Raw genomic sequence first — 22255 nt, 5'->3', positions numbered from 1 at the left:
TGGGGGGGGGGGGGGGTTAAGAAAAACTGATAAACACCTGCAAAAAGAGGTACAGCTTGTAGTGGTAAGCGATATATGAACTATGTGTATGTTTCTTGCTTAACTCTTTTTATTAAGGATTTCATGGTTTACTCAGTATGTTACTCTTTTATAAGTTTCTAAAAACGGAGATTTTTTTTTAAAATCTCAATAGTAAAACCACTTTTTTTTATTTCATTCTAAAATGGAGACGTTTTAACCTGTTCGCAGTACACAGTTTAAAGGTTTTCATTCTTCATATTTATAATAATAATAAAACAGAATATAATCCATGAGTGAAATATATCCAACTTTAAAAGGCGTTTTAAATGCGCATTTTAGATATCATTTAACTTGAGCGTTTTATTTACGTTTTAGCTTCCAAGCATAAAAATATCTACTCACAGCTTTTATTATTGCGTCTCAACATTTTTTTTTAAATTTAAATATACTGAAATATATTTATGAGGCTATTGATACTGAAAATAAATAACAATATAAATAATAAAGTAATTTGTGTTGTTATTTGGTAATTTTGAATTAAGATGATGCGTATAGCAATGAACTAAACCAGAGGTTTCAACTTTTTTTAAATACTTGAACTACCAAAACAAACCGGAAAATTTTCTGTACCACATATTAAAATATGCGCAATAGAAAATGAATTATAAAATACTGTATAAACATTGGTGATTTAATTGTAGTTCATAATAATTAACTCGCTTGCGATTTTAAATTTACCGAGAAATATATAGCTATCCGCTCGGAGGTTGAGCAAACAAAATATTTTGAAAATCAACGCATGCTTTGTCAACTCCTGCTAGACTGAAAAAAAAAAATGGTAAAACATGTAATTATTTATCTTTAGAATGGAGAATTTTTAATATTTTATTTTTCAGAATTTCATAAATTTAAAAAAATTCAGCCATCCGTTATTCAAGTACCACCAAATCTTTTTCCACGTACCACCAGTTGAGAAACGTCGAACTAAACTAAAAATCTACACTAAAAAGCAAAGAACAACATGTAATCATTCACGGATTTAGTAATTGAGAAATACATATGAAAGTTATCATTTTTAAGATTTTGAAAAACCGAGGTTCGACTATATACAGGGTGTTCGGGATAAATTTGACATATTTATAATTAATTATATTTTTCCGTAAGTTACATGTATTAACACACACTTCTCTTCATTTAAAAGTTTGGACCCTTCTTCATTCATATACAAGATGTCAGAAAGGATGGATAGCTGGAACCCACCTGAATCATGGAAGAGAATAACTTGTATCATGATGATTCGTGCCCGCCATCAAAATAAGGATATTACGACTGTTGCCCAATGCTCCCTGAATACAGTAAAAACAATCAGGCATGAACTAGAGACTTGCAATGGTGACTACGAGGATGTAGCAAGAAGAAAGATCCCTAGCAGACGATCTGATTGCGTTCGTACAGCAGAATTCCTCGCAAATCTGCAGGAACAGGTGTTGAAGAACCCTGGCATTGGAATTCGGGCTTTGTTCGTGGAGTTGCTAACTGTAGTCAAGCCCTGGATAACAAGGGTAGCCAATGGTAGGCCGTATGTATGGCAGCAGGATTCGGCCCCTTGCCACACCTCTGGGAAAAGTCAAAAATGGTTGTCTGAAAATTTCTACGACTTCACCAGTCCAAATGTTTGGCCTCCAAACTCCCCAGACCTTAACCCCATGGATTATTTTGTATGGGGCGCAGGTTGAAAAAGACACCAATCGCACTTCCAGTAATACAAAAGCCCAGTTAATGGATAAAATTAAAACAGTTTTTGCGGCCCTTCCCAGGGAGACTGTAGCATCAGCTTGTTCGAGGTTCCGAAGCAGAATTGAAGCTGTGATCGATGCTAATGGTGGTTATTTTGAGTAAATCTTGTTGATAGTATTGTAATTAACTCTGCCTGTAATGTTTTTTTGTCAATTCATTAAATTTAATAGATACAAAGAAGATTTTCTTTTTCCTTACGAAACTGTCAAATTTATCCCGAACACCCTGTATATATATATATATATATACGTGTATATAGATATTCCCTTAGGATAACAGTTTATAACGATTATTCTCACGTTTTGGGATCTTAAATCAGAGATTGTAGAGATTTGAAGAGATAGCTTTAGACCGTGGTTTCTGAATAAGGTCTCCTGCCAACTTATTTATACTAGAGTTAAGATTCCTAGTAGAGGCGTCGAAAGCTAAGCTGGGTTTGGAGAAAAGAACTTACCGGGTTCTCTGTGGGAAAAAAAAAAAGCAGAAAAAACTTACGCCTGGGCCCTTAAAAATCGCAGGCCCAGAAATTTACCCCGATCCCCTCTCGTCGAGGTTATTCCCCAGGTGCATGAACCCAATCATTACATGAGTAGTGGTCAGGTGGGTAGTACCCACCTGACCACTACTCATCTTCGTTTCCTGCGTCACATAAGGTTGTGATTATCTCCTCAAGTTAACCCAAATTAGAATCTATAAAATAAATTTCCATTAGGGCTATAACATAACTGAATTCTTAGTAAAGTTTCCAAATCTTTCTTAGCAGTAGGTCATCCTTCCGAAAATGCACATCGTTTTATTACAGCTATTTACTACTGGAAAGAAGAAAAAAAATGGTGTTTGTCTTAAGCAAAGGTTGAGAAACAGCAACGTCTTTACTACTGTAACAGTACATGGAAATTGCTCATGCAGTTCTCTGAATTATACTTACGGTATAGTTCTAATTATATTCCAACACATGTTTGTTTGTTTTTTTTAATTTAAACTCACTACACTTTTTAAAAATTTAAATCTAAATTTAAACTCTCTACGGTTTTTTTATTTATATTCGTTGTACAGTTTTAATGCAAGCTCATGCAGAGTCACTTATGGACCAATTAAATTCCTAGACACATTTTAATGAGATTTGGGATAATCATTCATCGACACATTTGATTTTTACTCTTATCTAAACATTAATTATTTCTATTTTCTGAGTTCAAGTTACCATATTCATTTTGCTTTCTTGTTATTAAAAATAAATATACAAACTGCAAGAGACGATAAACCACAACTATGATTGTTTTTGAACATGACGATTTCTTCTGTTGAGGCTTCCCCAATCAAAGCATTTTCGAATTCGCCGAAACGATAATTTCCAGTACTTTCGAAACGAACTTTTATCCACTATTCAGGAGATGGTTTGCATGGGGTTTACTGGCTAGTCATGTTTAAGAGAATTTTAAGCCTCATTCTTCATTCTACTTCATATCTATTTCCATATTTGTCTAATATCTATATATGTTGGCTCCTATCTATAACTGTTTCTATTCGTACTCATCAGGTGGTGAATCGATTTTGAGTTATGCTAATATCTTATGCAGGATTCAAGACTTTTATATTTGCGTTTTCCATAATTCAAACACCAAAATGCATTTTAAGAATATTATCAGTTCAACTGATGAGATAAGCAAATTTCGATCCAAATTTCAAAAAGAAAAAAGGAAAAATAAATAAACAAATCACTTTACCTATTTAACCTTCGATCCTCTGTCATTTATCACTGCCTACAAGAAACGTGCTCAACTTCCGGACATGATTTAGACTTTTAGAGACGTGTTGGAAAATGCAGTGAAAAATTATATGCTTTCAAGGGCTAACAAATTTGCAGCAGCCAATGGTGAATTGCGTGCTATATTTAGATAATTTACAAACTATTGTTTAATGGACCTTTTCAAGTGACCTCCCGTTGTATTCTTGCACGTGACACCGTTAAAAATAACATACACTACCGGAAGTGCCAAGGGCGGTACACAACTTTCCAGAAGGTCTGGACGGGGTTACTTCAGGCAACTTGAAGTACAGTCTAAATATATGTACAAACAGAAAACGATTCCGTACATTCACCGCGGCCAGTCACAAGTAAACATAGGGCATGCCTTGTATATGTGTGCTATGTGTGTTACGAAACTTGCGACACGCGACTGGAATAGAGAGAGAGTCATTTGTAAGGTAAGAAACTTAGCGCAGAACCACATACGTGACGATATATATATAATCATTCCATGACACACTGACTTCCATGAAATATCAAGTGACTCTGTACTATTTAATGTTATTGCATGTTTATTTGTTTTGACCGCCACAGAGCTTTCTTTTCCAGTTCCCGGTTCATTTTATTCCATATACATATTACCTTTTTTTTTTCTTTCTTTTTTTTTTTTTTCGGTGAGGATCAACTTCCTTTAGTTTGTAATTGTATAACAAAACCACTATGGATTAGTGAATATTGATTAAATTTGGAAATGCCGTCTTACTAATTCAATTTTAGCTTGAATTTAGATTTTGCAAGAAAATACCAGAACACACACACATAATATATATATATATATATATATATATATATATATATGTTAAAATTTTTCTATCTATACATTTTTATGGCTAACTATTTTAAAAAAAATCACTCACCAGAATGAAATAATTTAGTTACCGATTTAAAACATTTTACAAAGTTATTTTTAATGGCATACTACACTGCTTCCATGTACACTATGTATACTATGTTCCAAATTTTTATCGCCAAAATTTATGATGTCGTCTGCTATAGTACGCCCACAGATTCGAGAGCCCTTGACACTTCTGCGCATGTCACATAAAGGAAAATCCATTCCAATAATAGGGTAATCAATCCGTCTTCCTGGGATGAGTTGTTTATTATTACACGTTGGAAAATTAAACTTCTCTTTTTGATCATTGTAGTTTTTAAAGTGGTAACTATTTTGCTTGTATAACAGTTGGGAAATTTTATCTATAAAGCACGTGACTTCGCGTGTTGGCAACCAATTCGTACGTCTTTCATTTCTTTTACACCTTCAATGATAACGTTAAAGAGTTAATTAAATCTCATTCTGAAGAATTGAGTGATTCCGACCTGCTAAATTTAGATGCACAGCAGGAAGATCCCGAAGAATATGAAGAAAATTTAACCACTGATAGTTAGCGAAAAGAGATTCCACAGAAACAATTTGAAAATATTTTTCGTGCAATCGAAGTTTTTAAGCAGCAATGCCTAGAAGCTGACCCTGATGAAGAGAGAAGCAGTAAAATTTGCAGAAGAGTAGAAGAGGCAATAGGGCCATACCGTCGGTGTATAAAAAAAGAAACAAAATGCCCGCCAAACTACGTTACCTCAATTCTTAAGAAATAGAAATAGAATAATAGAATTGTTAAGAAATAGAATAATAAAATTTATATTCTGAATATGTTTTACTGTCTTTCAGCTTCATGGTTTTCCTTTAACTAGGCGCTGAGACATACCTTAATTCTTTTATAAAAAAATTAAGGTTCAAAAAAGAAATTTGATGAACGAATTATACTTTTTCTCATAGGTTATTATATTCGATTAGTGCGTTTTCGATTAATGCGACTGTTTTAAAGAACGCATTAGATGCACTAATCGAGGGACTATATATATATATATATATATATATATATATATATATATATATATATCATCACAAATGATGAATGATGATGATGGAGGATCAAAGCATGAAGAAGAGAACTAAAGGTGGAATGTACAATGAATAGTTTCATATATATATATATATATACACACGAGGGTGGTCTGAAAAGTTCTCGGCCTAACACTGAAAAAACGAATTTATAATTTCAAAATTATTTTTATTTTTCAACATAATCTCCTTCAAGACTAATACATTTATTCCAACGATGTTCCAGCGCCATTATCCCGCCATGTAGTGGTTCTCAGTAAGATCTGCAAAATATCTCTACAGCTACAGTCACCTCCTGATTCGAAGAAAAATGCTGACCAGCGATGAAGAGGTTTAGTTTTGGGAAGAGAGATAGAAATCAGAAGGAGCCAAATCTGGGGAATAGGTGGATGTTCCAACAATTCATAGTACAGATCCCTTAATTTTCCCATTAATAAAACACCTTTGTGGACAGATGCATTGCCCTGATGACACATGATTTTTTTCTTCTGCAAACCGGGTCTTTTCTCACGATTTTTTTCTTCTAGTCTGGTTAAAATATCGGAATAATATTCTCCTGTTATTAAGGGAGAATAATATTCTCCCTTTTCAATATAATTAATAAACAAAAGCCTCCCAAAAACACCGATGACATGATCTTTCTTGCTGATGGAACCGACTTGTCTTCTTTGGCGTTGAACAACCAGCTTCTGTCCACTGTTTAGACTGCTGTTTGGATTCTGGTGTGCAATGGTGAATCCAAGTCTCATCCATAGTAATAAATCGACGCACAAAATCAGTTTTATTCTTGTTAAAACTTCCAAGCACTGTTCAGAGATTTTCATGCGAGTGCGTTTTTGATCTGCTGTGAGCAATCGCGGCACCCATCTTGCGCAAAGCTTTTTCATTTGCAATTCTTAATGCCAAATATATCCTACACGTTCTTTTAAATTGCCTATAGTTTCAGCAATTTCACGCACTCTGACTCGCCGGTCATGTCATCCAATACCATATCGTGCACTTGATCAATGATTTCTGGTGTTGTAACACTTTTTGGACGTCCTTCACGTGGATCACCTTCAAGGCTACTACGGCCATGTTTAAACTAGGCAGCCCATTTCTTGATTGTCGAAAACGAAGGAGAAGAGGGGCCCATAAACTTTAATGAACTTCGAATGAATTTCCTTTGGCGTTAAATGTTCTTTTACAAAGAATTTTATAACCGCACGATACTCAATTTTATCCATTTCAAGGGATACAGACAACGATTTTGCTTCAGACAGCTGTATAAAACAAACTACTTGATAGAATGACTTGCAATTTCACATGGATGTTTATGACAGATGTACCAACTTAGAAAAAAAATAAATCTTGCCGATGGTGTTGCCATATATGGTCGAGGCCGAGAATGTTTCAGACCTTAACTTAATATATATATATATATATATATATATATATATATATATAGAAAGTATTTTACCTTGGGTATAATAAATGTTAAAGATACCAAGCTATTTTAAACCTGGTTTTACTCCATTTCCCAAGTAAGCAAACAGACAAACAAGTCAAGTTTGCGCCTGCAAGTATTGCAAGCCTAGCTGACCCTGCACCTAGTGCAAGACCAAGGCAGTAGATCACTGCCCTGATCTTGCACTGATCACTAATCTTAATATTTACCCTTAATGTTCACCCTTAATGCAAAGTACATCTCCTGGAGGAGATGTATGATGCTTTGTATTAAAGGCAAGGGGCCACTACCCAGACCGGTTTCGACCTTAATTGAGGTCTCATCAGTAGAAGCCGGGCTAGAAATACCAAGATTTTAGTAATACAGAGCTTATAAGTATTTTACCAAAACAAGTTCCCATAAGGTGTTTTAACCTTAAATAAAAATCTCAGGAGGAGATATAAATGTAGAAAGTATTTTACCTTGGGTATAATAAATATTAAAGATACCAAGCTATTTTAAACTTGGTTTTACTCCATTTCCCAAGTAAGCAAACAGACAAACATGTCAAGTTTGCGCCTGCAAGTCTTGCAAGTCTAGCTTACCCTGCACGTAGTGCAAGACCAAGGTAACTCATGGTAAAAGTAGATTAAGCTCTGATCACTCATCTTAATATTTACCCTTAATGCAAAGCACATCTCCTGGAGGAGATGTATGATGCTTTGTATTAAAGGCAAGGAGCCACTACCCAGACCGGTTTCGACCTTTATTGAGGTCTCATTAGTGGAGTGGGAGCCAGGCTAGAAATACCAAGATTTTTAATACAGAGCTTATAGTATTTTACCAAAAGAAGTTACCATAAGGTGTTTTAACCTTAAATAAAAATCTCAGGAGATATAAATGTAGCATCATACATCTCCTGGAGGAGATGTGCTTTGCATTAAGGGTAAATATTAAGATGAGTGATCAGAGCTTAATCTACTTTTATCATGAGTTGCCTTGGTCTTGCACTACGTGCAGGGTCAGCTAGATTTGCAACACTTGCAGGCGCAAACTTGACTTGTTTGTCTGTTTGCTTACTTGGGAAATGGAGTAAAACCAGGTTTAAAATAGCTTGGTATCTTTAACATTTATTATACCCTAGGTAAAATACTTTCTACATTTATATCTCCTCCTGAGATTTTTATTTAAGGTTAAAACACCTTATGGTAACTTGTTTTGGTAAAATACTTATAAATTCTGTATTACTAAAATCTTGGTATTTCTAGCCCGGCTCCCACTGATGAGACCTCAATATGGGTCGGAACTGGTGGGGGCTGGCCTTGAGAGGCTCTGCTTGGGGATAGGATTTTGCCTGTCTCTGAGTAGGGCCGCCGCTGAGATTATGGCTCTGGCTTGTGGTGGGGCGAGTCTGCCACTGGGTAGACCCAGCGCTGAGAAGTTCTTCTCGGTGACGAGGTGAGCCTGTCGCTGAGTGGAACAACGCTGACTTGGACGGTCTTTCGGCCACTATGGAGTGGTCTAGGGATCGTCCTAATTTTTAGAGAGGTCTTTACTTAAATACACCTCAATAAAGGTCGAAATCGGTCTGGGTAGTGGCCCCTTGCCTTTAATACAAAGCATCATACATCTCCTCCAGGAGATGTGCTTTGCATTAAGGGTAAATATTAAGATTAGTGATCAGAGCTTAATCTACTTTTACCATTAGTTGCCTTGGTCTTGAACTACGTGCAGGGTCAGCTACATTTGCAGGCGCAAACTTGACTTGTTTGTCTGTTTGCTTACTTGGGAAATGGAGTAAAACTAGGTTTAAAATAGCTTGGTATGACTTAAAAAACCGAGATAACTTATAAAGATTTTAATGAGAATAATACAACTAGCTTATAACAGCCTTCCTCAGGTATTCATAAAGGAAAAGAATGGTAATAAACATTGAAGTATCTAAAACAACTGGAAATTACAGGTAAAAATTGCCACACATAATTGATACATAAAAAAACGTTGTATTTTTTCAAGTTGTTCTAACAGGCGTGCCATTATTTATTGTAAGTGTGCGTACAGGCTCACGTGAACGCCAATATTGAATAACTGCAGCATGGCTATCTGGGATGTTATAACTCAAATTGTTGTTTAAGTGGGCAGGGTTCAGCAGGATTTCCCTTGATTCTACAATTTTTCTCTCAAACTCATCACAGTGAAAAATATTTTCTGATCTATCCCAGCAAACGGAGTGGCTGGGATAGATCAGAAAAAATTGTTGATCGTCATTAGGATTATTTGAAAAAAGAACACGACTGGATAACGCAGTTGCATGAGATCTTTTTTAAGAGCTGTCTCTCTTATGCTCTTCTATACGTTGTTCAATAGATTTGTTAGTTTGTCCAAAATAAGAGATATTGCAATCGCACCATAATTTATATACATCTGGATATTTTAGGTAGTGATGAGTAGGCTTTGGATTGCTGATTAGAGAACGGATAGGAAGTGTGGTGAAGAACGTCCTGATATTATATTTTTTTAAGGACTTTAGCTAATTTTAAGAGACTGTGCTAATGTATGGAATGGAGATGCTACCTTTAAAATTAATAGTTTCTGTTGTGCACTGCCTAGGAGGATCGAGAAGAATTTCTTAATCGTTTTTTAGAATATCCATTTTGTTTAAAGATAAGCGTGAGGTGATTTATTTCTTTTTGTAGTTCATCTGGTTCATTCAAGAGAGAGCGTGCTCTGTGTCCTAAGGTAGATATAGTTCCAAGTTTTTGTGGTGGAAAATGATGAGAAAGATTGATGCAGATATCTATTGGCATGAGTAGGTTTTCTGTATACAGAGATTTTTAATCTTTCAGAGCATCGTATAAGCATGACATCCAGGAAAGGTAAGGAGTTATTATTTTCTAGATCAGCAGTAAATTTTATATTAGGATGTTGGATGTTTAGATGATGAAGAAAATCTATGAGAGATGTGTGCCCGTGATTCCAAATAATAAAAATATCATCAACATATCGTTTCCAAACATTTGGTTTAAATGAGAAGGAAGATATGGCTTTCGTTTCAAAATCTTCAAGGAAGATGTTAGCTAGAACTGGGGACAAAGGATTGCCCATTGCCAGGCCTTGCTTTTGTTGGTAAACGGAGTCCTGATATCTGAAGTAACCAAAATGAATGCAATGTTTTAATAAAGCAAACATTTTTTTGGATAATTTGTCCTTTAGTAATGTAAGTACCTCGTCTGTAGGAACGTTAGTAAATAAAGATATAATGTCAAAACTTACTAGAATGTCATTTTCATTGATGGGAATATCTTTTATATGAGAAACAAAATCTGTGGTGTTTTTGATGAAAGATGAAGATTTATTGGAGAAACACTTGAGGTACTTTGCTAGATATTTGGAAAGTTTATATGTAGGTGAGTCAATTCCTTCCACAATTGGGCGAAGAGGGATGTTTTTTTTATGTATTTTGGGAACTCCATAGATGCGTGGGATAAGAGGATGTAGAGAGAGCGTAAAGAGAGGCGAACATTATGAGGAAGTTCACTCGTAGTCTTCAACAAGTTGTTTGTACGGTTTTGTAATTCTCTTATAGGATCTTCCTGAAGAATTGAATATGTCGAATTTTCTTCAAGTAATTTTTTTTTTTCAAATAATCCTAATGATGATCAACAAAGCCACTCCGTTTGCTGGGATAGATCAGAAAATATTTTTCGCTGTGATGAGTTTGAGAGAAAAATTGTAGAATCAAGGGAAATCCTGCTGAACCCTGTCCACTTAAACAACAATTTGAGTTATAACACCCCAGATAGCCATGCTGCAGTTATTCAGTATTGGCGTTCACGTGAGCTGGTACGCACACTTGCAATAAACAATGGCACGCCTATTAGAACAACTTGAAAAAATACAACATTTTTTATGTATCAATTATGTGTGGCAATTTTTACCTGTAATTTCCAGTTGTTTTAGATACTTCAATGTTTATTACTATTCTTTTCCTTTATGAATACCTGAGGAAGGCTGTCTCGGTTTTTTAAGTCATTAAATCTATGTTTAAAAATAAAAAAATAAAAAATAAAAAAATAATATATGTTTAAAAAAAATAAATAAATAAATAAATATATATATATATATATATTAAGTTAAGGGAGAATGATTCGATCAGCAGGTTGGAAATAATAATCCAACCAATGTAATGAAATATTGTAAAGACGAACATCATTCCAGATAATTCCATTTGGCATTTTTACATTGCAGCCGAGAAGATGGCGAGAGTAGCTGTGTGGAAGTGAGAGAGTGTATACTCGTGATCTGAACTACTTACAACTAATTAGTACAATAGCACTAGAGTTTCGCTAGGTGTTCTTCAAAATTTTGGATATTATATTATTGCAGATAAAATTTAAAAGTAATTTTGCTCGATATAATTTAATTACTTAGTATATGTAATACAGGAGTAATTATAATATTCACTAAAATAATTCTGTTTAATGGTATCTTTACGTTGACGAGGTAAGGAGGCTTGTGCGCATCAATGACCTCAAGAGCTATACCAGCGGTAGATAAGCTACTGGTAGAGCCTCCCTAGCTGGACAGGTCGAGAGGTAGGTGGCAGACTAAGAGAGATATCCTGATCCTCCAGGTTGGGAGTTTTGTGTAATACTGGTTACCTTACCAAGTAAAAAATTTCTACAACTCAGACGCTTCAACTGGAAAATTCATTGGAGAGAAACGATGGAAAACGACAAAGAAAAAAATAAAGGTTAGGAATCTTGAATTAGGAATCTTTGATATTTTAAAAGTACCACGTGGAATGTACGAAACATAACGACAAAGGAATTAGAATTAGCAAAAGAACTAAAAACTAAACATATTAATATAGCAGTAATAACAGAAACAAAAAATAAATTAAAGGGAACAAAAGATATAGATGGTTTTACTATGTTATATAATGGAGTGAACCAACATATCAGAGCTTCTAGTGGTGTGACCATTTTAACCGATAATTAATGGAAAAATAGAATACGAAAGTAAAATTTTCTAATAATCGAATTATAATAGTTAAATTAAAAACAAATAGAAGCTACTTAAATGAACAAGTTTATGATAAACTAAAAAAAAAAAGTTTAAATAAATGTAATAAAAATGACTATATATTAATAGATCTTAATGCTAGAATTGGAAATAATCCAGTCCTAAATGCTTTAGGAAAATATGAAAAACTGTGCATGAATAACAATGTTCAAGAACTATTAGACTTCTGTATATTTTCACTAATTTTTAAATAATTAGTATGTTTTTTTCAGTAAATAAATAAATATACTAGGAATGGCAAAGGAACAAGAGCTATGGAAATTTTAACAAAGGGCTCGCATCGTCGAAAAAAAAAAAAAAAAACGTATATCACACAAAAACTTTTATTAATACAGCTTGTGTACAAATTCCAAATCAAAAAGTACGAGAGGACAATCAACCTCTAAAAGCTATCATTTTTAAACAAATATTTCATGATCTAAAGATGAAATATTTGCACACAATCAACCGTGTTAATTTATCTTACATAAGAAAAAGATTTTTTTAATTATCAAAATATAATAAGAATGAAATCTTTTATAAAACATTTGATTGACTATTGGTTTTACCATACGATTGACTACCAGACGGGAGAAGGGTAAAGATAGCGTATGCGCTTATAGAGGAGTTGAAACAATAATTCCAAATAATCTATACACTGCTATATCAAAAAAAAAAACATTTTTTTTTGAAAAAATAAAAAAGTTAAGAAGAAGAACAAGGGGATCGCAAATTTGAGAAAAATTTAACAAAAGGCTCGCGCGAGCCCCTTATAGCTCACCACTGGATCATACAGCACAAATCAACATAATACAAAAGAAACAATGGATAGAACATTATAAGAATTTTATGTTATGACCTAATTTAATAACAGAAATTAATAATAAAGAAATTAGTACCGATATTAGTGCCAATTAGATCTAAAAGAAGCAATACAGGTATCAAAAAATCAACGGATGCCATAAACACAGATCTTTGGAAATATGGTGGAGAATATTTACATCAGATTCTTAAAATTAATAAATAACTATTGGAAGAAACTGAGGTGCCATCAGATTGGTAAAAAGCTAAGGTTATATCTATATTTAAGAAGGAGACAGGAATGATTGTGGAAATTAAAGAGAAATACGTTTATTAAATTCGGGTTACAAAATTTACAGTAAAATCCTGAATAAAAGACTCAGAAATATTGCAAACAATCTACTCTCAGAAGAACAAAATTGTTAGACCTAGAAGATCGTGTATAAACAATATTTAAATGTTGTTAAATTTAATTTAACAAATTATTGAAAAAAAAAAAAGACGAGAATCTAATTTAGAGACTCATTTGAAGAACTTAGAGAAAGCTTTTGACAAAACACACAGAGAAAAATTATGGAATATGAAAAAAACAAGCATATTCATTACCTTGAGTACCAGCTATACAAAGTTTATATAAAGATACAAAAATACAGCTACAGTTAGGTAATAAATTAATAGAAGAAATCGAAATTAATCAAGGTTGATCAGATTATTAAAATACGGAAAACAACAATAAAACAAGGTATTCGGTAAACCACAACTGTATTCAATACAATGCTGTATGCAGATGAGCAGATTACAGACATTACAAGACAATGAAGATGACCTTCAAAAATCAGTTCATGAATTAAACAAAATAAGCCAATAATACAATTTAAAAATTTCACAAAAGAAAACAAGAGTCATGGCATTTAAAGGTCGAGATCGTGTTAGATCAAAATTAGTTATAGAAAATAAAATAATAGAATAGGTGACAGTTTATTTAGGCTTCATAATAGCATACCTAAAAGATATAGATGAAAAAAAAATAAAGAAATTTCAGAATATCTGTGAAACAATTAAAAGAAAACACGGAATAAAAAAATAAGTCGAGAAACGCAACTAAAATTTAAAGCAATGGCCACTCCACTCTTTTATATGATTCAGAAACATGGACTGTTAACAAGAAAGATGGAAGTAAAATACAAGCTGCAGAGATGAGATTTTGAAGAGAAATTAAAGGATGTACAAAATTGTACCATATAAAGAATGAAGGCATCAGAAAAGAGTTAGATATTTCGATGTAAACGAAGAGATCAAAAAATGTGAAGAGAAATAGAAAGAGAGTCTATTTAGAATAGGAAGATATCGGCTACCAAAAGAGGATAGATGTAGACAAAGGGAGAGAGAGAGAGAGAGCGAGAGAGAGAGCGAGAGAGAGAGAGAGAGAGAGAGAGAGAGAGAGAGAGAGAGAGAGAGAGAGAGAAGACTAAAATAATCATCCTTCGTTTTTTAACCGATTCCATCTTCACGTTCCCCGGAGCTCGAAGAACCAATTTTTAGTTATAGTTTGGGAATGATTATTTAGGTATGTTTTATAGGAAATTAAGCATCAGTGCTGGGTAATTATTCTGGGGATGCCAACTAATTAGTTATTTTTTTAAATAAATAAATAAAAAAAAGAGAAAAATGTTCACTGCTTTAGAAGTTTTATTTTCACTAGTTTTCCTTTTTTCAAACGGATAATTAAATGACTTACAATCAAAGATTTGGACAAATAATTAATGAACAACATGGACTTGTTCTTTCTTATTGATATTAAATTTAATAAACTTCATTAATTTTAAATTAACAAAAATTGAGTCTCTAAAGATTTTATACCCAAAGGAAGTAGATGAAGCTCCTTTAGTTCTGACTTTTTGAAGAGAGAAAGGCAGCCATCTCCACCTTCAAGTTTTCACTGATAAATGAGTTCAAGCTATCAATGAACCGAGACTGAAATTCAGGAGAGAGAGAAAAAGAGAAAGTATACGCAGATAACTGCTGCTATCTCGTGTCCCCTAAATCCTATCAGTGGTATTATTGTCTGTAAAAATGTGAGTTCTGCGGTAGAACTTTGAGATAGATGCGTAGTTAAAAATCCGAATTTCGAAGGAGGTCCTATTTGCCATTGCCAAAGATCAACTCAAGAACAGCCCAAGAAAGGCCTAAATTCCTCTGCTCGGCAACATGAACCAAATTTATAATCTTCCTTCGCAGGAAGCCTACAGCTATGGAAGCAAATGCTATTTCCACAGAGCCACACAGCATCTTAAGTTTAAAACTTTATCGATAAAAAGGAAAATATACTGAAGTTGCCTATTAACAACACGCACTAACTTCAAAATGCGTCAGAACTTAACTCGCAAAGAACTCAGACAAAAACGGCTGTTCATATCGAAGAGAAACTGCGCATGCGCAAGTCTCCTGATACTGTAGTGTTGCTATCCTATCCTATCCTATCCTAATTTACGCGTGAGCGTAAATTAGGATAGGATAGGATAGGATTTTTACCGTGTAGGCATTCTTTTTACCGTGTAGGCATTCTGAACCAGAATCCCTACGGAATAGATTGGTTACTCCTTATTCCGGGAGTGTCTTTATGTCTGTAGAAGTGTGTGTGTGTTCACGGGGCCGGTTTGCCTGCTCTGGGGGACGAAAAACCCGAGTTTCCTGGTGGAAAAACTCCCTAACTTCGTATGAGACTGGCTAACTCACCTGCCATTCCTAACAGCAAAGAATTGTGTGCCGTGAGCAAAGAGAGTTTGAGAGGCACAGGACTAGAGAATAAACATCTGCAATATAACTGAGAGTTCATTCGTGAGATGGAGATCGAGTGGTTAGAACTGCCTGGTATTTTGATAAGCATGCGAATAATTTGCGTGATATCAAGGGTAATAGCAAATATCCTAGCGTTTATTTGCTCTGTTAGTGCAATTAGAAAAGGGAAAGTTATCGGAAACGTAATATTAAAATCACCGAGGAGAATGGTTTTAGTACTACAGAAGTTAGAAGAAGAAAATCGACTTTTAAAGAAACTAAATTAAAAAAAAAGTTTAGAATGGCTGGTGTCTAAAGAAAGATATAGAACAAACAAACCTGACAGAATAAGACTGAGCGAGAGAGAAAGTTTTAGTCAAAAGGAAGATCAAAAAGAGATCTCTCCGAAATGGGATATCGAAGCAGATATAAGCGCATATGCTACCTTTGAGACGAAAAAGGGTTAAAGAATATGTAATTAAGAAACACGAAACGAGTAGTAATTAAACATGCCGATAGTTGGATTTCTGTTATGAAAAGTAGGATGTAGTTTTGCATCTACTTAAGGTGGAAAACTGATATCACTAAGGCGAAAACTAAGACCAGATATATTTATGAAATGGATCTCCAAGGTGTGAAGTTTGCACATTTTGTCCTGCACGAATATCTTCTTTGCTTTCATTTGCCCAGTGTTTATTTGAGGTTAAAGTTGAAGATATTTAAGTTGAAACTAAGGACGTGGAATATGTAGTAAAGGATTATTTGCTAAGTGATACACACATGGAGAATTTCACTCGACTCTCATATCGTGGACTTTGTAGTGAACCCCCCCCCCCCAACACACACACACACCACTATTTAGATTTTAATCCAGACACACTTGGAAGATTTGCTTTTTTGTTATTTTGAGGTTAAAGTTGAAGATATTTAAGTTGAAACTAAGAAGGACGTGGAATATGCAGTAAAGGATTATTTGCTAAGTGATACACACATGGAGAATTTCACTCGACTCTCATATCGTGGACTTTGTAGTGAACCCCCCCAACACACACACACACACACACACACACCACTATTTAGATTTTACTCCAGACACACTTGGAAGATTTGCTTTTTTTGTTATTGATTTTTATGGCACAAAGACATCAAAGGTCATACTGCGCCAGGATACAAGTTACAGCAGTGCATATGGTAGACCGTTAGTAGGACAATCACAAACATCCATGCCCACGGCGGGATTCGAACCCGCAGCCTTTTGGCTGGAGAGCGGATACTAACCACTCGGCCAACCAGGCCGGCCACTTGAAAGAACAGTGGCAGTAACATTATTCACTAACAGATCCAGTTGCTGTTAATTCAAATTAAAGCCTAAACTTCTTTCCTTACTGAGTGTTCCTGGCAAGATCTATGCAAGTATACTTGAGAAACGGTTGAGAAGAATTGTGGAAGAAAAGCTTGGTGAAGAACAAGCTGGATTCAGGCCAAATAGAGGCTGTCAGGATCAGATCTTCACTTTACGACAAATAGTCGAGAAAGCATGGGAATATAACAAAGATCTGTATTTAAGTTTTGTCGATTTGGAAAAGGCATATGACAAGGTGCCAAGAGAGAAGCTATTCAATACGCTGCAGTTATATGGTGTCAATGGGGCATTATATCAAGCAATACTTAGTCTTTATTTAAGTTGTAAGTCAGCAGTTAGAATTGAAGGAAGTACAGGAAGATGGTTTAATGTTAAATCTGGTGTGAGACAAGGATGTACATTATCCCCTCTGTTATTCATTATCTATATGGATCACATTATGAAGGAAAGTGGAATTAAACCTGATATCAAAATTGGAGATGTTAATGTCAGCTCTTTGCTTTATGCGGATGATGTTATACTTCTAAATAAATCCGCTACAAGTCTGCAAGATTCTCTGACTAAATTGAATAGCTGTTGTAATAGATATGGTATGAAGGTCAGCAATAAAAAGACAAAGACAATGAAAATAGGCAGAATCATTGAAAATGTCAACTGTGTTGTGAATGGAGAACCTGTGGAACAAGTAAAACATTTCAGCTACTTAGGCACAATTTTTACTGAAGATGGTAAATTAAATATAGAAATAGACAACAGAATCAGCAAAGCTGGTATGGTGGGAAGTGAATTGAATAAATTCATATGGAATAAGAGAGAAATTAGTCGGAACACTAAATTAGCTGTATACAAGACAGTGTTCAAACCAGTTTTAACTTATGGATCTGAGAGATGGGTCAGAAGTAAAACACTCGACCAAAGACTAGAGACCGCAGATATGAGAGTCCTGAGAAAGATTAGAGGCGTGAACAGATAGCATCAATGGCAATATCATATTAAAAATGAGGATATTAGGAAAGAACTTGACATTGTCAGCATCCAGGAATGCATTAGCAGAGCTAATCTAAGGTGGTATGGTCACTTAAGTAGAATGGGAGAGGAAAGATTAGCAAAACAAGTGTTCTCTGCCAGGTTGGCAGGAAAACGTATCAATCCACCTATATCTTGGTCTTCCTCTGGGAAGACCAAGATATAGGTGGATTGATACAGTACAAAGTGCCTTAGACGATAGAAATATAAGATCTGATAATGTTGAAGTCTTGACAAGTAACAGACTGATTTGGAGGAAAATTGTAGATAGGAAGTTAGTAATGATGTAATTTTTTCATGTAGTACTGTCATATCCTGTACACCCCTTGAGGGTACATGGCAGGAATTTGATGATGATGATGACTTCTTTCCTGTTTTTTTTTCCAGCAACACAGGAAGAGAATTCGATTTGTAGATCCGGTTGTTGAAACAAATGGTTATATAAAGAACGCAGCACCTGAAAGGTCACACTCTTTGAAATGCAGAAAAATCTTTCCATGCATTTTGAAGAAACAAGCAAGGTCACACACTTGTGAATGCTGTGCCAGATATAAAGAAAAGCAGTTGCTATTTTCTTTCTTCTCTTTTTAATTTAAGCTTTTAAGAAGTTGAAAATGCAGTTGTTTCTGTATACAGCAGTTAGGGACTGTAAAAAAAATAATAATGTCATAGTATTCAACGAACCGAAAGAAGAAAAGAAAATCAAAGAGAACAAGTGCTGATACTGGTTTGCAAAATAAGTAACGCCATTAGAAGACAGTAATGACTCACAAGTTCAACGTCAAGGTCCATCAACGTTAGATTTTTCGATTTCTTCCTGTTCACAAATTATCTCCCAAACTAGAAACCATTTCCTGAAACTGAATCCAGTTGAATCAAAACACAAAGCGATGACTTGGAAAAGTGCCAACACGTTTCGTTTTTATTTCGAAGTCATTAGCAAGGAACAGGTAGCAGTATGGGCCAGTTAAAATAAAATGAAATAAACTATCTTTATTCACTTATGCTGCAGAAACAAAGTAAATGATGAAAGGAAAATGTGCAATAACCGTCATGCACAAGGAAATCATTCGCATGATTTGACACTTTAATGATAAACTTTGTCGATCGTATCAAACAGCGCGTATCTGTTCAAATATCATATGTACAAAATTAAAAAAATAAAAAAGAGAGAGAGAGAGAGGGAGAGAGAGAGAGACGCTATCTAGCTTCGTTTAATGAGCTCGGAGAATTTCTGCTTAACAATAAAATAAGTGTATATATATCTATATACTGTAGATATATATAAGTGTGTATATACCTACAGTATATATAAAAGGCGTGTCCGGATAATTGGAAAATAAACGAGAGTTTTCTGAAGGAGAATTAGCATTCCCAGTTTGCTTTCAATCTGCGAAGGTGTATTTTGAGCTTTTCTAGATGCTCATTTTTTTTTCGCTTAAATTATCTACGCAGATGTGCTTTACTAAGGTGCTCGAAGATAAATCAACTATAGGTACTTCAAATCTTCCAAAAGCAACTCAAATTTGTCATGGATTGTTTTGAATCACGGCCGAAGCAATCAAAGCTATGAGGCCAGTGCATTGTCTGTTAATTGTATTCTTCTGGTCGGTTTGTGGGATGAAAAACCCAGGAATGAAACTTTTCCACTCCGTATGAGATTAACTTAGCGAAAGTTGAATAGCCCTTATAACGGTTTGTTCTTGACGGAATTCGAATCCAGTTCTCTCCAACTAAAGGGTATCGTCGTTACCGAGTATGGTACGAAGGCTCGGTAACTCAGATTCAATGAAAAGTCATATGTATATAGTAATTAAAATACTTATCAAGTAACCTGCAATTAACTCTCCCTTAAAAAGCAACAACAAAACAGTTTATTAATTGAAGTACCTACAGATTGCTTTTTAACCTGGTCATGTCATATCTGTGGTGTTTTACATTTAAGTTTCTAAAACATTAGACCAGGGGAAGATGCAAATAATGGCGGTTTCATTCATTTATTTTATTTTATTTTTTATAGGCAGGTGAGGCGACTGAGCAATACTTATTAGATTTTTAACATTTGTTTTCCTATAGATTACTTACATTAATGAAGGAATATTTTTCCTGGCGACAGAAGATTGTGCTCATCTGAAACAGACAGATCAGAAGCACATTTAGCATCGCTTCACCATCTATATCTAAAAAATCAGCAAGCTTAAAGCAATACATCAGCAGTTGAGTATGACGATAAGACTACTATCTGTATTTTACTTAATAGTCAGAAATTTTTAAGGAGACTGCACAGATATATATTTTAACCTTGAGATGTAATAGCTTAATAAAAGTCTAAAAATAAATAAAACCCGAAACTCTGAGATAAGCTTATTTTTCCATTCTCGTTCTGTCTCTGACAGACGACTTATATTTTGATTGAAGGAAGTCATGCAAACCTTTTAAAAGCATGGAGATTAAAACTCTCGCTTTACACAATGAATGATATGGTGCTACAAACATGGAAAAGAATGCTTTGAAAACATTATTTTGCAAATTCTGTATCTTCCATTTCTTATTACTCTCATGGTATGACACCTCCACGGAGTCCCAGGGTAAATCGCAGAAGGCTTCTGCACACTACACAAACCACCGTCTGCAACCACACCACCAATTACGCGCTATAATCTCTTTATCTCTTAACTGTGTATGTTCACTTGCCGGTTTGCGGAAGGAAAAGCTCCGAGTTTCTAATAGAAAGAAAGAAAAAAACCTGCCACCTCCTTATGAAACCAGCTAATTCACCTTTAGCTGAATAAGTATTTATAAACATTCTTCGCGTCATGATGAGAATCGAACTCGGGTCTTTGCCAAGCGAAGAGAGAGCTTGTTCCTCCTCCATCTTCTGAATACTCTGTGCTAAGGGGCACTTGGTAAATTAAGTTCATTAAGAGGAAAATAAAATAATTTTAAATAAAAGCACTTGAAATGAAAGACATTCTACAGTTTCAAATATTACGTCAAATATTTGACAATAAAAAATTTCAAGAGACCGAATTTCATGTCTATCCAGAAATAAAGACTCGTCCATAAATTATGTAACACTCTTTGGGAAATGTTGTTTTGGAATTAAGGCCAAGGCAACCGCTCATGAGGCTAGTGATTATGTCTGTAAATTGTATGTATGTATGTATGAAAAACATAGGGTGGAAAAGAGAGGTAATTTTGTTATGTATACAACAATAAGAAGTCACCCATAATAAAGGAAGAATCTAAATTATGTTATATAACGATTTCTTAATGGCACGCATGTCAATTACTAATAAAAAACGGTTAACACAAAAAATTAATGGCTTTAATATTTAGCAGCTAATTATAAGTACGTCATTATACAGAAGGTCAAATAAATGTTTTATCATTCTTTAGAATGATTAGACATCTTTACATCTGTCAAACGTTTCGTTAGTAATTTGTCATTTTATTACTTTGGGGAGGAGGGGGAGTAAGAATTTCCCTCGTTTTGCAACATCTCAAAAATATTTCTCGTACGTGCGCGCGCGCGCGCACAAGCGTGTGCGCGTGTGTGTGTGTGTGTGTGTGTGTGTGTGTGTGTGTGTGTGTGTGTGTGTGTGTGTGTGTGTGTGTGTGTGTGTGTGTGTGTGTGTGTGTGTGTGTGTGTGTGTGTGTGTGTGTTTCTTTTATGCAGTCTATGAACACAAGTCTGCAGGAAGAGAAATTGAAAGTATAGCCCGCGAACATATTTATAGTTTGTCTCTCTCTCAAAAAAAAAATAATCAACCGACAATGCCAGATTTAATAACGTATAATGAACTAAGGATATTAAAATAAATAATTAGTAGAAATTACAAGAATTTATTTTATTTCATAATTTTAATTATGAAATAAAATGAATTATTGATATACGAAAATAAAATTATTCAATTATTAAACTGTTACTACAGTATTATTAATATAGCATTTTAAAATAATATTTACTACTTCATTATTTTTTATGAGCCCATTAGTAGTGTCGGTAGGCTAAGGTTTAGATAATCTGGGAAACCTGTTTTAGAAAAGCAAATAGGTACTTTTTTCAAACCACTTCAAAGTTATAAAAATCATCTCTAACCTAAGGACTACTACACTCATCCATGCCACATCGGGATTAGAACTCAGAACCGGTATCAAAAGACGAAAGGCTATCCACTTGACAAGATGCCCACAGACTATTTTCAAAGATAGAAAAACTTCAATATGCAGCACACATGGAAGACAACTTCACTTTACACGATC

At 34.5% G+C, this 22255-nt stretch overlaps 1 protein-coding gene across 3 annotated transcripts in view; it reads right to left on the bottom strand.

Annotated features, from left to right (window-relative positions):
• Positions 1-22255, bottom strand: part of LOC150104800 (kelch-like protein 8) — a 235894-nt gene that overhangs the window by 189276 nt on the left and 24363 nt on the right. Inside the window, exon 1 of one of the 3 annotated variants that reach the window (XM_090395978.1) lies at positions 20075-20094. The exons of 1 other annotated variant lie outside the window; for it this stretch is intronic. The gene's annotated coding sequence lies outside the window, so the exon portion shown is untranslated. Of the gene's footprint in view, positions 1-3545; positions 3565-20074; positions 20095-22255 lie in introns of those variants that run through there. One more of the 3 variants, XM_090395979.1, reaches the window with a different exon arrangement.

This window comes from Typopeltis vanoorti, chromosome 7 (genome assembly GCF_054136105.1).
Source record: "Typopeltis vanoorti isolate ZY-2024b chromosome 7, IOZ_Tvanoo_1.0, whole genome shotgun sequence".
NCBI classification, from domain to species: Eukaryota; Metazoa; Arthropoda; class Arachnida; order Uropygi; family Thelyphonidae; genus Typopeltis; species Typopeltis vanoorti.
The sequence above is the reverse complement of the archived record's forward strand: the minus strand, read 5'-3'. Positions and strand labels throughout refer to the sequence as shown.